The sequence below is a fragment of the Saccopteryx bilineata genome, unplaced genomic scaffold, assembly GCF_036850765.1.
Source record: "Saccopteryx bilineata isolate mSacBil1 unplaced genomic scaffold, mSacBil1_pri_phased_curated manual_scaffold_21, whole genome shotgun sequence".
NCBI lineage: Eukaryota > Metazoa > Chordata > Mammalia > Chiroptera > Emballonuridae > Saccopteryx > Saccopteryx bilineata.
Window position 1 is genome coordinate 453,130 of NW_027095447.1, and position 16,527 is coordinate 469,656.

The window sequence follows — 16,527 nt, forward strand, 5'->3', positions numbered from 1 at the left end:
ATGTTTTCTGAGTTTAGTAATACTCTCCTGTAATGCAAATATGTGGTTTTCTTTACACAACACTTTATGAACAGAGGCTCAGGAAATAGGTGTAAATGTATACACTGACATCTGCTACTGTAAACAAACAAAAACTATCTTGTCTTTAGACTTCTACCAGTATCCACAAACTATGAAAAACTTGTTTGTCAGTAAATTAAAATTTCTGAACCTTCATCGTTTATTATTTCGAGGATTATTCAAATTTGGATCATGGCCAGACTCAAAAAATATGAATCAAATAAATCCATCATGGTAAACAATTAACAGATATTGATTACAATGGTAACATCAAACATTCAAATGAAAATGACAATTCTGAACATTTCAATTAGCCCCCATGAAGTTGACAGCTTCCTAGTACTCAGACTTTTCTGAAAGGGTGGCAATGATTATTTGGAACCTAATTTTTAAATACTGTACAATAATATTTGGAGGATCTACACAACTCAGTGAGTCAATTTTTTCCTAATGACAATGCATTACAAAATGAATGAAAGGTATACGAGTCAGATAAATAAAAAGAACTGACCACCGAATTTCAACATAATACATTAAGACAAGTTCACTGATAAGCATTTGGATTCCACACTGGACTCCTCATTACTTTTCAAGTAAGGGTTAAGTAAAATTAAGTAATGTTTATATAAATTCTTAGGCCAAAAAATAGAGAATTCAGAACTGCTGCCCTGGGTGCAATAAAGATAGTGACAGGGAGACAGTATAACTAAAGACATGGTCACCTGACCAGGTTATGGCACAGTGGATAGAGCCTTGTACTGGGATGCAAATGACCCAGGTTCAAAATCCTAAGGTCATCGCTTGAGCAAGGGCTCACCAGCTTGAGAACAGGGTTGCTGGCTTGAGCCCAAAGGTCACTGGCCTGAAGCCTAAGGTTGCTGGCTTGAGCAAGGGGTCATCTTGAGCAAGGAGTCACTCACTCTGCTATAGCCCCCTGGTCAAGGTACATATTACAAAGCAATCAATGAACTAAGCTGCCACAACAAAAAATTGATGCTTCTCATCTATCTCCCTTTCTGCCTGTCTGTCCCTATTTGTCCTCTCTACCTCTCATTAAAAAAAAAAAAGAGAGAGAGACATGGTCTAAGAAGGGTTCATCATGAAGATCCAACTTCATAAAAATACCTTAGGACTGAGTACAAGATCAGAGAGAAGAGTACCACCACTTCCTTCTTAATCAACTCTAATAAAAAAAATTCGCTTTGTTAATTGGTGTATCAAATCAGCATAATCCAAATGGGTGGAGAGGGAGAACTGATATAAAGTATTGTCTTTGGGTCTTTACCATTCTGGCTCACTTATGAAACCATCTCCAAAAATATTTGGCATATCCTCATTTAGTCCCCACAAATAAAGTACAGAAAGAGCCTCAGTGATAAGCTGATTTCAATGTCTATCCAATAACATGAACCAAAGATATGGAAAGATATGGAAAAATGATAATTCTCACATTCTTAACATTCCAGAGAGTATACTATTCCCAGAGCAATAGAGGAGTTCTGATTGATATTAAGATGGAGGCAAAATAAGTTTCTAAGAGTGACTAGAAATACTACCTCTTGAGAGTTAAAGGAACTAAAGTTACTGATGTAGTAAATTATGGTACACACAGATGCTTAAGAGGTACAGAAGAAAAGTAACCAGTGCTAAACTTGAGGATGGGAAAAACTAACTTTTTTCACCAAAGAAGAAGCCAGGAGTAAGTACAACTGTTTGGAAGACAGATAATTATGAAGCAGTCTTGTTTCGTTTCATAATTTCCATAGTACTAGTATAGAATTCCCAGTAGATTTCCTACCTGTAGATTCTAAAGTGGTAGCATATTGGATCTTGTACAATGTTTGCCTTTTAAAACAAGCACAATAGATTTCAGATCTATAAAATTGATAGAGGCTAAAAAAAAATCCCATCTAGTAGAACTGTAATTCAATGATGATTAGAAATATGAGAGATGTTCAAGTCTAAACACTGATCTTGGCAGGAAAATGATCAGGCCTCTCCAAGATTTTAATGTCCAATAAAATATACAAAATGGTAGGGATTAGGCCACATAATTACAATCTTTCAGCTATAGTCTCCTAAATGTAAAACAGTCCTCTTTTTCTATGGCATACTTAAGTGGAACATCTCTATTGCAATTATATAAAACCACCCTTTCTTAACTCCAGGTGAACCAATATATATATCTTTGAAATATCAAGGCCTAGGCCAATTGGCTCGCCACTAGAGTGTCAGCCTGTCACGTGGAAGTCCCAGGTTTGATTCCTCTCTTTTCTCCTCCTGCAGCCATGGCTCAAATATAGTTCAAGGAAGTTGGCCACGAGCACTGAGGATGGCAACAGGGCCTCACCTCAATTGCTAAAAAATAGTTTGGTTGCTGAACAACAAAGCAGCAGTCCCAGATAGGGTAGGGGCATCCCAGGGTAGGGGACTTGCCTGGTGGATCCTGATCAGGGTGCATGTGGGAGTCTGTGTCTCTGCCTTCTTGCCTCATTGCCTCTCAATTAAAAAAAAAAAAATCAGGGACTCTTTAACCAAGGAACACTGAAGAAGCCACACTGAGACTGCTGTAGGAAAAGCGGAAACGCGGAGAGGGCTGCCCAGCTCCCCAGAGCGAACGACAGCAGGGAGAGACTCGCGTGGCGGGAAGTGAGTTTAGCAGAGAGGGGAAAGGGTCCTGAGCCCCAGGAACAAAGCCCCAGCCTGCAGCCCCAGAGCCCAGAAGAGGCGGAATGGCAGTATTTACCTAGAAACAAGTCAGGATACTGTTTGTGAGAAAGAGTCTGATTTCTCAGACCCAGGATCCTTCTTAAAGGGACCGCGCAGAACATCTCTTTCACAACCACTCACCCGGGCTCCTGGGGGGCGGGGGAGGGACCAGAGTAACAGGAAGAGAATGTAATCTAGGAGGCACAGGGAGAAACATTTTGGGAGATAGCCATCCTAACCCCTGGGACGAGTCACTCCCCAAAGCTGAAGTGAATATCCCCTCCCGCCCCCCACCCGAAACAGCAATACCAGCAAAGGGAAGCAGAAGAGCAGCCAAACAAGCTCCCCTGCGGCATTCAGAGCAGAGTCGCATAGAAGGAGGGTCCCTTTGGGTCTACAGTAGGGAGTCTTAGGGTCCTAGCTGCAACACCCCCACTCCACGTGGCTGAGGGCCCTGGCTGAGGGCCCTGGCTGAGGGCCCGCCAGAGGGCAGGCGGCAGCGGGAGACAAAAGCGTGGTTCCAGTGTGAGCTCAATCTTGCCCAGCTGGGGAGAAGGGGGCCTGCAAAAGCAGTCAAGCTCAGCTGCCAGCAGCCTGTAATCCAGCCTGCGGGAGAAGGGTGGGAACCCCGGAAAGGGTGGAGACCAGCCCCTGAGCAAGGGCAGAGGAGCACAGCCTTGCCCCGCCCATGCAACTCAGGCTTGCAAAGTCTGACTTGGTAGCCGGCTCCTCCCGTGCCTCACGATGGGGGGAGGGGGAGGGCAAAAGCTCAGAAGAGGTGGAGTTCCGCTACTGAGCTGAGCTTGGGGAACACGGTCCTGCCCTGCAGTAGAGTCAAAGCTAGCAGCCGATCCTCGATCCTTGAGTGGGCTCCTCCTCGAGTGGGCTCCTCCTGCAAGGGCAGGGCGAAAGCCCGGAAACAGGCAGAGACCCGCAGCTGAGCAAAGGTGCTCGCCAGTGCCCTCAGGACTGAGCATAATGTCACATACGGGGGCGGGGCAAAGGCCAAGGCCACCAATGCTTGTGCACCCGAGCACGTGATCACAGCCACTCCCGTGAAGAGAAAATGTGGAGGCAGAGAAATATAACACAAATAAACCACGAGAAATCCCCAGAAAAGGACCTGAGTGAATCAGATATAACCAACAATGCAGAGTTTAAAATAACGATTGTTAGGATGCTCAAAGATATTAGAACAACCATAGATGGCCATTATGAAAACCTAAATAAAGAGATAACAAATATAAAAAAGAACATTGAAATAATAAAAAACAATCAGTCAGAAATGACAAATACAATATCTGAAATAAAGAATACAATGGAAGGAATTAAAAGCAGGATGGATGAAGCAGAGAATCGAATCAGTGAGTTAGAGGACACGATAAATAAAGGCACGGAAGCAGAGCAGAAAAAAGAAAAGAGACTCAAAAAGTCTGAGGAAACTCTAAGAGAGCTCTGTGACAACATGAAGAGAAATAACATCCGCATCATAGGGGTTCCTGAAGAAGAAGAGAAAGAACAAGGGATAGAGACTTTGTTCAAATATAGCGGAAAACTTCCCCCAATTAAGGCAGGAAAACATCTCACATGTTCAGGAAGCACAGAGAACTCCATTAAGGAGAAACCCAAAGAAACCAACACCAAGACACATCATAATTAAAATACCAAAGCTAAATGATAAAAAGAAAATATTAAAAGCTGCTAGAGAAAAGAAGACTATCACCTACAAAGGAGCCCCCATAAGGATGACTTCTGACTTCTCAACAGAAACACTTGAGGCCAGAAGGGAATGGCAAGAAATATTCAAAGTAATGCAAAACAAGAACCTACAAACCAGCAAGGCTATCATTTAAAATTGAAGGAGAAATAAAAAGCTTTACAGACAAAAAAAAAACTCAAGGAATTCACCGCAACCAAACCAAGGCTGCAAGAAATGCTAAGGGACCTGTTGTAAACAGATCAAAGGAAAAAAAGAATATAGCAAAAGAGGAATACCGTTTTAAAGAAAAAAAATGGCAATAAACAATTACTTATCAGTAATAACTTTAAATGTTAATGGATTAAATGATCCGATCAAGAGACATAGGGTAGCTGCGTGGATAAGAAAACAGGACCCATACATATACTGTCTACAAGAGACACACCTTAAATCAAAAGATGCACACAGACTGAAGATAAAAGGATGGAAAAAAATATTTCACGCAATGGAAATGAAAAAAAAGCTGGGGTAGCAATACTTATATCAGACAAAATGGACTTTAAAACAAAGACCATAGTTAGAGATAAAGAAGGTCACTACATAATGATAAAGGGAGCAATCCAAAAGGAAGACATAACCCAGGGGTCCCCAAACTACGGCCTGCAGGCCGCATGCGGCTCCCTGAGGCCATTTATCTGGCCCCCACCGCACTTCCAGAAGGGACACCTCTTTCATTGGTGATCAGTGAGAGGAGCATAGTCCCCATTGAAATACTGGTCAGTTTGTTGATTTAAATTTACTTGTTATTTATTATAAATATTGTATTTGTTCCCGTTCTGTTTTTTTACTTTAAAATAAAATATGTGCAGAGTGCATAGGGATTTGTTCATAATTTTTTTTATAGTCCAGCCCTCCAATGGTCTGAGTGACAGTGAACTGGCCCCCTGTGTAAAAAGTTTGGGGACCCTTGATATAACCATTATAAATATCTGTGCACCTAATATAGTACTACCTAAATATATAAAGCAGACTTTGATTGACTTAAAGGGCGAGATAAACAGCAATACTATAATAGTAGCGGATTTCATACCCCACTAACATCATTAGATAGATCCTCAAGAAAGAAAATTAACAAAGAAACAGCAGACTTAAAGGACATATTAGATCAACTCGATTTAATAGATATCTTCAGAACCTTTCACCCTAAAACAGCATAATATACATTCTTTTCAAGCGCTCATGGTACATTCTCTAGAATAGACCACATGTTAGGGCACAAAAGCAGTCTCAACAAATTTAAGAAGACTGAAATCACATCGAGTACTTTCTCTGGTCACAATGGCATTAAACTAGAAATTAACCACAATAGAAAAATGGAAAAACATTTAAACACTTGGAAACTAAATAGCACGTTATTAAATAACGAATGGGTTAACACTGAGATCAAAGAAGAAATTTAAAAATTCCTAGAAACAAATGATAATGAGCAAACATCAACTCAAAATTTATGGGACACAGCAAAAGCAGTCCTGAGAGGGAAGTTTATAGCATTACAGGCATACCTCAAGAAGCTAGAAAAAGCTCAAATAAACAACTTAACCCTGCACCTAAAATAATTAGAAAAAGAACAGCAAGTAAAGCCCAGAACTAGTAAGAGGAAGGAAATAATAAAGATCAGAGCAGAAATAAATGACACAGAGGCTAAAGAAACAATACAGAGGATCAATGAAACCAGGAGCTGGTTCTTTGAAAAAGGTAAACAAGATCGATGAACCTTTAATGAGACTCACCAAGAAAAAAAGAGAGAGGACTCAAATAAATAAAATTAGAAACGAGAGGGGAGAAATAACAACTGACACAACAGAAATACAAAATATTGTAAGAAAATACTATGAAGAACTGTACGCCAAAAAACTAGACAACCTAGATGAAATGGACAAATTCCTTGAATCATATAATCTTCCAAAAAACAATCTGGAAAAATTAGAAAACCTAAACAGACCAATTACAACAAATGAGATTGAAACAGCTATCAAAAAACTCCCAAAAAAGAAAAGTCCTGGGCCTGATGGCTTCACAAGGAATTCTACCAAATATTCAAACAAGAACTAACTCCTATCCTTCTCAAGCTATTTCAAAAAATTCAAGAGGAAGGAATACTTCCAAACTCCTTTTATGAGGCGAGCATAATTCTGATTCCAAAACCAGGCTAAGACATCACACACAAAAAAAATTATAGGCCAATATCCCTGATGAACTTAGATGCAAAAATCGTCAACAAAATATTAGCAAACCGGATCCAGCAATATATGAAAAAAATCATACACCATGATCAAGTGGGATTTATTCTTGGGAGGCAAGGCTGGTACAATATTCGCAAATCAATCAATGTGATTCATCACATAAACAAAAGAAAGGAGAAAAACCATATGATAATTTCAATAGATGCAGAAAAAGCATTTGATAAAGTCCAGCACCCATTCATGATCAAAACTCTCAGCAAAGTGGGAATACAGGGAACATACCTCAACATGATAAAGACCATCTATGAGAAACCCACAGCCAACATCATACTCAATGGGCAAAAATTAAAAGCAATCCCCTTAAGATCAGGAACAAGGCAGGGGTGCCCCCTTTCACCACTCTTATTCGACATATAATGTTATCAAGATTACTTCCATTCTGGAAGTCCTAGCCACAGCAATCAGACAAGAAAAAGAAATAAAAGGCATCCAAATTGGAAAAGAAGAAGTAAAACTATAATTATTTGCAGATGATATGATATTGTATGTAGAAAACCCTAAACTCTCAGTCAAAAAACTACTAGACCTGATAAATGAATTCGGTAAGGTGGCAGGATATAAAATCAACACTCGGAAATCAGAGGCATTTTTTTTACCCTAATAATGAACTGTCAGAAAGAGAAATCAAGGAATCAATCCCCTTTACCATTACAACCAAAAAAATAAAGTACCTAGGAATAAATCTAACCAAGGAGATTAAAGACTTGTACTCAGAAAATTATAAAACATTGACCAAAAGAAATCAGGGAAAATACGAATAAGTGGAGACTTATACTGTGCTCATGGTTAGGAAGAATAAACATCATTAAAATGTCTATATTACCCAAAGCAATTTATAAATTCAATGCAATACCGATTAAAATACCAATGACATACTTCAAAGATATAGAACACATATTCTAAAAATTTATATGGAACCAAAAGAGAACACGAATAGCCTCAGCAATCTTGAAAAGGAAGAATAAAGTGGAAGGTATCACACTTCCGGATATCTAGTTATATTATAAGGCCATTGTACTCAAAACAGCATGGTACTGGCATAAGAACAGGCACATAGATCAATGGAACAGAACAGAGAACCCAGAAATAAACCCACAGTTCTATGGACAACTGATATTTGACAAAGGAGGTAAGGAAATACAATGGAGTAAAGACAGCCTCTTCAACAAATGGTGTTGGGAAAATTGGACAGCTACCTGCAAAAAAAAATGAAACTAGACCACCAACTTACACCACTCACAAAAATAAACTCAAAATGGATAAAAGACTTAAATGTAAGCCTTGAAACCATAAGCATCTTAGAAGAAAACATAGGCAGTAAGCTCTCTGACATCTCTCGCAGCAATATATTTGCTGACTTGTCTCCACAGGCAAGTGAAATAAAAAACAGGATAAACAAATGGGTCTTTATCAAACTAAAAAGCTTCTGCACAGCTAGGCCCTGGCCGGTTGGCTCAGCGGTAGAGCGTCGGCCTAGCGTGCGGAGGACCCGGGTTCGATTCCCGGCCAGGGCACATAGGAGAAGCGCCCATTTGCTTCTCCACCCCTCCGCCGCGCCTTCCTCTCTGTCTCTCTCTTCCCCTCCCGCAGCCAAGGCTCCATTGGAGCAAAGATGGCCCGGGCGCTGGGGATGGCTCCTTGGCCTCTGCCCCAGGCGCTAGAGTGGCTCTGGTCGCAACATGGCGACGCCCAGGATGGGCAGAGCACCGCCCCCTGGTGGGCAGAGCGTCGCCCCTGGTAGGCGTGCCGGGTGGATCCCTGTCGGGCGCATGCGGGAGTCTGTCTGACTGTCTCTCCCTGTTTCCAGCTTAAGAAAAATGGAAAAAAAAAAAAAAAAAGAAAAAAAAAAAAGCTTCTGCACAGCTAAAGACAATAAGAACAGAATAAAAAGACAAACTACACAATGGGAGAATATATTTGACATTGCGTCTGATAAGGGGTTAATAACCAAAATTTATAAAGAATTTGTAGAACTTAATACCAGGAAGACAAACAATCCAATCCAAAAATGGGCAAAAGAAATGAATAGACACTTCTCCAAAGAGGACACACAGATGGCCAATAGGCATATGAAAAAATGCTCAACATCACTAATGATTAGAGAAATGCAAATTAAAACCACAATGAGATAGCACCTTACACCAGTCAGAATGGCGCTCATCAATAAAAGAACACAGAATAAGTGCTGGCGAGGATGTGGAGAAAAGGGAACCCTCCTGCAATGCTGGTGGGAATGCAGACTGGTGCAGCCACTGTGGAAAACAGTATGGAGATTCCTCAAGAAATTAAAAATCAAACTGCCTTTTGACCCAGCTATACCACTGTTAGGAATATACCCCAAGAACACCATAGCACTGTTTGAAAAGAAGAAATGCCCCTCATGTTTATGGCAGCATTGTTCACAATAGCAAAGATCTGGAAACAGCCTAAGTGTCCATCAGAGGATGAGTGGATTCAAAAGCGTTGGTACATATATACTATGGAATACTACTCAGCCATAAGAAATGATGACATAGGATCTTTCACAACAACATGGATGGGCCTTGATAACATTATACTGAGTGAAAGAAGTAAATCAGAAAAAACTAAGAACTATATGATTCCATACATAGGTGGGACATAAAGATGAGACTCAGAAACATGGACAACAGTGTGGGGTTACAGGGTGGGGGGAGGAGAGGGAGGAGGTTGGAGGAGGAAAGGGGCACAAAGATCATGGCTTTTCAGCATTTGCCATATTCCCCTTTTAATCTATAGACAGACAGCAAATATTTACTTATGGTGTTTCCACTATAAAGACTGCTGTCTTAGGGACAAATGCTGATGAACTATTTCAGCAGTTCCTCCTTCTTCAAAGACTTATACGTCAACATAGAGCTCCATGTTTCATAGGTCATACTCAAGCTCACTCCATGCCCTTTTTTTTTTCTTCTCTTTTTTGGTTGTATTTTTTCTTTTATTTATTTATTTTTTGTATTTTTCTGAAGATGGAAATGGGGAGGCAGTCAGACAGACTCCCGCATGCGCCTGACCGGGATCTGCCTGGCATGCCTACTGGGGGGGAATGCTCTGCTCATCTGGGGTGTTGCTCTGTTGCAACCAAAGCCATTCTAGCACCTGAGGCAGAGGCCATGGGGCCATCCTTAGTGCCCGGGGTGGCTTTGCTCTGGTGGAGCCTTGGCTGCAGGAGGGGAAGAGAGAGACAGAGAGGAAGGAGAGGGGGAGGGGTGGAGAAGTAGATGGGCGCTTCTTCTGTGTGCCCTGACTGGAAATCGAACCCGGAAATCCTGCACACCAGGCCAATGCTCTACCATGAGCCAGCCGGCCAGGGCCTAGGAATGCCCTTGTTGATCAAGCTACCCAAAAGAAAAGTATATGGAGTAACCGTGACAGACCAAGCAAGTCAGTCTCATACTATTATTCATCACCAGAATGTTGCAGCCTGGTGTAAACAGTTTCAACTTTCTCGGGAAGCAGCACGGCAGATTGGGAAATCCTGTCCAAGGGGTCCTATACTGCCCCTTCATTTGGAGTTAACCCTCAAAGACCCCTACCAGGACAACTTTGGCAGATGGATGTTACTCATATACCTTCATTTGGCAAACAGTCGTATGTCCACATTACAGTGGATACATATTCCAGATCCATAGTAACCTCTGTCAGAACAGGAGAGGCTGCTAAGCATGCTATAGCTCATGGTCTGTATGCATTGTTCTATTATTGGATTTCCTAAACTGGCTAAACTGAAAATGCTCCTGCATATGGAGCAAAAGCATTTACTGTATTTTGTCATGCTTACTGTTGTGGACCGGTAATGGCAAAAAGCCATTATAGATTCAAGGCTTGGCAGGGGGCTTAAGTTCTACCCCCTCCATCTCCATATTTGGCTTTGATGCTCTGTGTTTGCACCCACTCCACTTCCTTCCTTGGGTTGCAGGAAGCAATATACATACCCTTCCTCTGACTCTGTTTGTTTCAGATGTTTCTAAATTTCACTAATGTATCCTGTTTTTGCCTTGGGAGAGTTCCTGTCTTAGCCTTTGATGTGCAACTTTGTATCAGGGTCCTTGATTTGCATAGGTCCATATAATAAAGCGAACTGAGGCTGTGAGGCACTCGGATGCTGCCAGGCAGTTTGAGGAGTCCTCCCGGTCCCATCGGTTTTGTTCTGACAAAGTGTGTTTCCTTAATTCCGCACCGTTATTTGGAAGCTGCGCTGGTCTGCGGCAGCTTACAATCTTTAAAGTTAAGGTATTATTAAAGTGTACTCAGCAAATTTTTAAGGTCAATTTAAAAAAGAAAAAAATTTAAAAGGGGGTAGTCATATCCTGGAACTCCTACGGGTCTACCATATCATGCTTCTTACTTAAAAAAAAAATAAAATAAAATAAAAATTTACATTTCTTTTGAATGCTGAAAAACAGGAGACACCAAATCTTTTTCGCCTGCAAACTACTACCTTCTTTATTAAATCCAGCTGATAACACTGTTTTGTCTTTTTCCAAATAGCTCCAGATACATGGAAAAGATTTATATAGGCAGATGGGGATCCTCAAACTCCTCAGTGAGATCTTCTGAGCACGGCTTTTAAGATACCAAGAGGCAGAAAAAGCACAATAGAGATCAGGGGAATTACCAGCTTTTAGGATACACCCTTAAAGGCTCCCACGCCCCAAAGGGGTCTCATAGGATGCCATCTGGGTCCTGCTTCAATAGTGGAAAGGAAGGTCATGGAGCTAAAGCCTGCCAGGCTTACATGCCTCTGCTGTGAGGAAACAGGGATACTGGAAGGTAGACTTCCCCCTCGCTCCTCTAAGGGAGGGTTCAGTCTCTTCCAGCCCTGCTCCAGCCACCTATGACCTAACCTTGCCCAGAATGCTGGGGTTTGCTACTGAAGGCTGAAGGTGCCCAGGGCTGTCGGCCCCATCTACGACACTGTGGACGAGCCTAGGGTATTTCTTCCAAGAAGCAGGTAAACTGATCTCATTTGCACAAGGGCCACTTAACTATGTTTTGCCTGAATAGTCAGGGTTTTTCTTCTTCCCTCAAAGATCTCTGTTGTGGGTGTTGATAGTCCTATGTTCTGCTGCTTTGCTTAATATATAGTGTTTCCTTTATCCCTCCTACCTCAATGCCCCACTCACTTTTCAGGCTGGGACCTACTCCTAATTTAGAGCTCTCTTTCCCCCTTTTGCCAACTTCTATTATGAATCTACCTTTGCCACCCAGCTTAGTGTATCCCAAGGTTCTCTTTACCATGCCACAGTTGCAGAGCTCCAGGGAAAGGCAACCTGGTCTCATCGCTCCAGGCAGAGAACATGGGAGAAGCTCCATATCCGCGCATGCTGCAAATGGCTTTTCCATTACCAGCTGAATCATTACCAGCTAGAAGCAGCGGTCATTGGGACTTGGACATGAGCTGCAAAGTATAGAATGGTGACAACAATTCCAGTGCCATGAGGACTTTTCCTGGATGTGAACTTTTCCTGGACTCCTGCTCCCTGTGACAGCTCCTAACAGACTGAACTGTGGTTGGGTTGCATTTTTCAGGAATTTAGCATGGTGATGGGGCCAACTTGGACTTGGTGAACATGTTAAGGACACTACTCTTTTATGGATTCTTGCTGTATTGGCCAAGAGTTTGCTTAAAGGCTTTTAATCACTGTAAAAAAAATAGAAAACTGGATAAAGAAGATGGGGCACATATACACCATGGTATACTATTCAGCTAGAAAAAATGATGACATCGGATCACTTACAGCAGAATGGTGGAATCTTGATAACAGTATGCAGAGTGAAATAAGTGAATCAGAAAAAAACAAGAACTGCAGGATTCCATACATTGGTGGGACATAAAAACGAGACTAAGAGACAGGGACAGGAGTGGGGTGGTTACGGGGGGTGGGGGGAGGGGAGGAGGGAGAGGGGGAGGGGGAGGGGTACAAAGAAAACTGGATAGAGGGTGACAGAGGACGATCTCTCTTTGGGTGATGGGTATGCAACAGAACTAAATGACAAGATAACCTGGAAATGTTTTCTTTGAATATATGTACCCTTATTTATTGATGTCACCCCATTAAAATATTTATTTATAAAAAAAAAATCAAATATTTTTCATTTGTCCTACTTACCCAGACAATTTTATATATGTTAACACTACACTGTATAATGTTTATTTAGAAAATTAAAATAACTTGGGCCCTGGCCGGTTGGCTCAGCAGTAGAGCATCAGCCTGGCGTGTGGAAGTCCAGGGTTTGATTCCTGGCCAGGGCACACAGAAGTGCCCATCTGCTTCTCCACCCTTCCCCACCTCTTTTTTATCTCCCTCTTCCACTCCTGCAGGCAAAGCTCCATGGGAGCAAAGCTGGCCCAGGCACTGAGAATGGCTCCATGGCCTCTACCTCAGGCACTAGAATGGTTCCAGTTGCAAGGGAGCAACACCCTAGATGGGCAGAGCATCACCCCCTAGTGGGCTTGCTGGGTGGATCCTGGTCAGGCACATGCCAGAGTCTGTCACTCTGCCTCCTGCCTCTCACTTCAGAAAAATACGTAAAAATAAATAATTACAGATAAATAGAAAAAAAAAAAAAGCTAAGTGGCAGAAGTAAATCCTTTTGCAGTAATTCCTTCAAATGTAAATGGAATAAACTCTACAAGCCAAAAGTAAAGAATGACAAATTTTTAAAAAACATAATCCAGCCATGTTAGCTACAAGAGAATCACTTTAGATATAAGAACACAATTAGACAATCCAAAATGGTAGGTTACTCCATAAAATTTTAAGCAATATAAAGGTAGGGTACAAATCCTAAAATTGACAAAGTTCCTAAAGCCAAAAGTAAAAACTATTATGAGACAGAGGCATTAAACACTGATAAAGTGAACAGTGCATGAAAAATACATAACTATAAATTCATCCACACCTAACAACTCAAAATATAGAAGCAAAAATGAAAAAAACTGGTCTAAAATAATAGAACCCAATATAGCCCATCTCCTTGACTAAGAATGATGAATAACTTTTTCCCTAATTTACTCAATATTTTTAAAATTATAGTGTTTTTATGCAAATGTATAAACAATTTACAAATTTTCTGCTTCCTAAAAAAGAACAGAGGTTAGCTTAGAATTAAATATCTTTTCAAGTTAGTAATCCAAAAGAAATTTTCAAAATTAGTTTATCACCATAAAATACCTAACCTGAAAGAGATTTTTAGGTATCATTCAATTGTTTTCAGTGAAAATTCAGAGTAAAAGGCAAGTATTCCAATCTCATGCTATGATATGTTAAATGCATGATGAAACCAAAAGTAGAAAGATGTCCAAAAAAGCATGAGAAGATAGGAAACATAAAAGTAAAGGTGAGTATATAAAATGAGACAACAGAAACTCAAGTAGATTTTACTCATTCAGCTATTAAGCAGAAAAGGTTAAAGTGCCAATTGATTAAACTGTGCTGCTAATTCAACAACTTTCTAACCTCATATCAATCAGTATAGACAGGAATTTATGTATGTCCTAAATCGCAGTGTTTTGTTTTGCTTTTCATTCTCCTTAAATCAGAGCTGTCCCTTGGGAAAGAACCTACAAAATAACCCTCACCCAAACTGACAATTTGTATTCCCTAGATTTGTATTCCCTAGATGTGCTACAGAACTTTTACAGCATGCAATACAAGGGCATAGACTCTTTTTCCTTAGATTGTCAAATAAAGAAATGACAAGACAATGCTACAAAAGTCTGGACAAGAATGAATCAAAATTATACACATTTTTGTTACATCAGGAAATATATATTTTGGGGTGTGCTGCAGAATCTTAGTAATTAGTTTATCTACCATGAGATGAAAAAGGTTGAAAATAGCTGCCTATAGTATATTACATCCACAACTTCTTTCATTTGGGTGGAGGAAGAGGGAGCTGTGTAATAACATCTTCACACTGAGACACATGAAAGTATCTTACAGGCCCCGCAAACCTAATTCCTGACACTTTGCTCAGTTGTAAGCTAGACCTTTTGGAGTCTATTAAATGTGAGAAAAGTATTATTTTACAATTTCATAGAGGAGTGAACTTTCAAATAAAAGGCCCTTTCCCTGTCATTTGCCACTCCAAAGCCGGATTCCAAGGGCCCAGGCGTGCGCGACCTTTTCAGAAATGTAAGCAGTGATTCTAGAACAAACAGAACTAGCGGTAGGTAAAGACAAGCAGAACGTTCCAGAGTGTTCCTCAGACTGAAGCATCAAAGGCCAGGTGGAGGTAAGTTCAAGCACAGCCCAAAGGAAAAGAATACGGGAGACAGGAAGGCCTAAAAAGAAAAACAAATAAAAGGGTGAACTAGAAAGACAAGTTATTACAAAGATGGTGATGCTAACCAATTTTTTGGGACTGACGTTCTTCGAGATCACTCCCTATGTGGATTCCAAGAGCCGAAATTCCGGGAAACAAATGACTATCAGCGCCAAATCGGTGCCCTAACAATTCTCCCTGTGGCGGAGAGAAAAAGACCAAAATAAGCCAACCAACAGACAGGGGCGCAGCCCCACGTCCAGCGCCATTAACTACGCAACAACCTCGCGTTCGCTGCCTGCGCTCACCCTTCTGAACATATTACTGTACGCTAGTCCAAACCTGGACGCTTACGGTTGTGCAATTCAGACAGCCAACAGAAGCGCCCACCAAGGGAAGCACCAGGATAGCGTGGGTCAGAAACCTCGACTCCCGATTACCGGCCCTGCACTGAACCAGTGGCACTGGACGCACGTGGTATCGGAGCTGGCAAGCCCCCGCTTCGTTCCCTGTACCCCTCAGTACTGACTGCACTCTGAGTTTCTCATTATTCAGCTGAGAGCTACAAAATCTGAACAGGCCGCTCCAATCCATGTATTCAGATCCAGCCTCTCACATACCTGTTTTCGTTGCCCTCACCCTGGAGAGAAAAAAAGGCGAGAGTCTGTCCCGCTACTAAGGTTAGTTACAGGCAATCCGGTTGGCGCTACAACCGCGACGCCCAGGGGCAATCAGAACTGACCTGCAACCGGCTCCGTAGTTGTTCGGCCCTTTCCAGCTTAGGAGTCTCAGAACCTCCGCCTCATAGCCACTCCCCGTCATTTATCTGTGTCGCGAAGACGTGACGAAAGCAGCCCTGGGGCTGGCGGAGCTACTATCTTCCGAATTCCAACGGCCAATGAGTGCACGAGAAACTTTCCACGTGACCGGAGAAGGTTGGCACTGGAAGGGGCTCAGAGAGAGGAATTGGGGGCAATGGAGGCTCTGCTGGAGTTCTTCGCCAAAGGGCAAACCGGAAGTTGACGAGTCTGCGCCTACAGCGGTAAATATTGTCGAAAGGATTTCCAGTTCTAGTAAACTGCGCGAGGATGACTCCAAATCCAGAATCGGATTTAGAGTACGATTCGGCGTTCTGAAAAAGAGGCAGTATACTATTTCGCGTGCAGCCGTCTGGGACTTGTAGTTTTTAAGGAGGGTGTGTACCAGTAGTTAAAGGTAGCATACAAGTATTTTAGTGTTTGGGAAGACAACGCAGCAGGGTCACGTGGCAATAATCAGAAGGTTGTGTATCTGTTGGGGTTGGACTCAGCCAGAAATTATTTAGGACAAATGCACTTCGCAAAAATTGGTATTGGATTTTAGAATTTGAGGATCAATCTACGACACCTGCCCAGAGCCCTGTCACTCCACCAGAATTTACTATATTATTTGCGCGTCTGGAATTACAGTGGAAGGCTGCACATGAGA

At 41.7% G+C, this 16,527-nt stretch overlaps 1 protein-coding gene across 1 annotated transcript in view; it reads right to left on the bottom strand.

The window, feature by feature from the left end:
• The window catches only part of LOC136318244 (gamma-taxilin-like), an 84,870-nt gene extending 69,109 nt beyond the window's left edge, over positions 1–15,761 (bottom strand). Inside the window, 1 exon segment of the mRNA XM_066250629.1 lies at positions 15,681–15,761. The gene's annotated coding sequence lies outside the window, so the exon portion shown is untranslated.
• Positions 15,762–16,527: the final 766 nt, after the last annotated feature.